At 35.5% G+C, this 1,189-nt stretch overlaps 1 protein-coding gene across 1 annotated transcript in view; it reads left to right on the top strand.

Annotated features, from left to right (window-relative positions):
• Nucleotides 1–1,189, top strand: part of LOC123172102 (disease resistance protein RGA5-like) — a 7,423-nt gene that overhangs the window by 1,604 nt on the left and 4,630 nt on the right. The window lies entirely within an intron of this gene.

Here is a 1,189-nt window from a genome sequence, read left to right as displayed (position 1 = left end):
GCTTGTCCCTAACGGACCGGCTAGCAAACCCGTTTACCACTCAACACATGCAATGAAAATACCACACAAATAGGAAACTGATGAAAGAGAGGAATGAAAGACTAAAACTGAGAACTAGATTGTAGCTAGCTTATACTGATAAAACACTCGAGAAATAATATGAGGGTCTCCTGTGTAATTCATCCAAATCTGAAATGTCTATAAGGACAATGATGCCAAAAAAGAGAAAATATGTTACCTTATTTACCCAAATCAGAAAAGTATGAGAGGTCAGTACAACACTGAAAGACACCTAAATGATACTCCTCTGTATCAAAATATAAGACGTTTCCGCAGTTCAAGCTAAACACATGATCCATGGTATAGCGAATCCAAGCCCAAACTGAAACTAGGAATGAATAAGCATAGTAGATTCAATATGGCCTAGAACTAATAGTAACTAAGCAAAAGAAGGTCAAGAAGAAATATACTAGAACAAATGCAGAAAATAAGAGGAAAGCTGAATAGCTTTGACTAAATAAAACTGACAGAAGAAGAGAGAAGAAGACTGAAAACATAACAAGTGAAATATAATGACTCAAGACTGAAAATCTAATGAGTGGAAACCTAATAAGTTGACATATTAATGAAAAAGCTTTCACTAACATGACATGGAAAATGTGTTGTGCATGTGCCCCGGCTCTTAGGACCATAATCAAAAAAAAGGCTTAGCATCCTTATCGGAAACAATTTAGGCGTTGTTTTGGCGTCCACTAGCAAAACTGTACATACCTAATATATGGGACTAAAAATCTAAGCGAAAGCAACCTTCCGATAAAAAAGACTTAAGAGCAAAGCAAGGTATATGCGCAAAAATTGCAGGAACTTACTAAACTGTGATGGCATAAAGCAAAACCTATATAACAAGACTGCTCAGTTCATCAAACATTCAGTAACAAAATGTGCAAAAAAAAAGTGACGTGAAAGATATTAGTGTCAAACTGCTCATGTGCATCTCCCACACTACCTGCCAAACTATAAAATGATGACAAAATTAAGCTAGCCGCATGGGCACTGCTATGTACCAGCAACTGAACACTGATATGCACAATATAAACTTAGTAAACATAGGATCTGTGAATAAATAAATAAAATGAGCTTACAGGCAACTCAAAATGTGTTTTATTTCAGGTTACAATTTTCACATTAA

This window comes from Triticum aestivum, unplaced genomic scaffold (genome assembly GCF_018294505.1).
Source record: "Triticum aestivum cultivar Chinese Spring unplaced genomic scaffold, IWGSC CS RefSeq v2.1 scaffold74138, whole genome shotgun sequence".
In the NCBI taxonomy this organism is placed as follows: Eukaryota; Viridiplantae; Streptophyta; class Magnoliopsida; order Poales; family Poaceae; genus Triticum; species Triticum aestivum.
The sequence above is the reverse complement of the archived record's forward strand: the minus strand, read 5'-3'. Positions and strand labels throughout refer to the sequence as shown.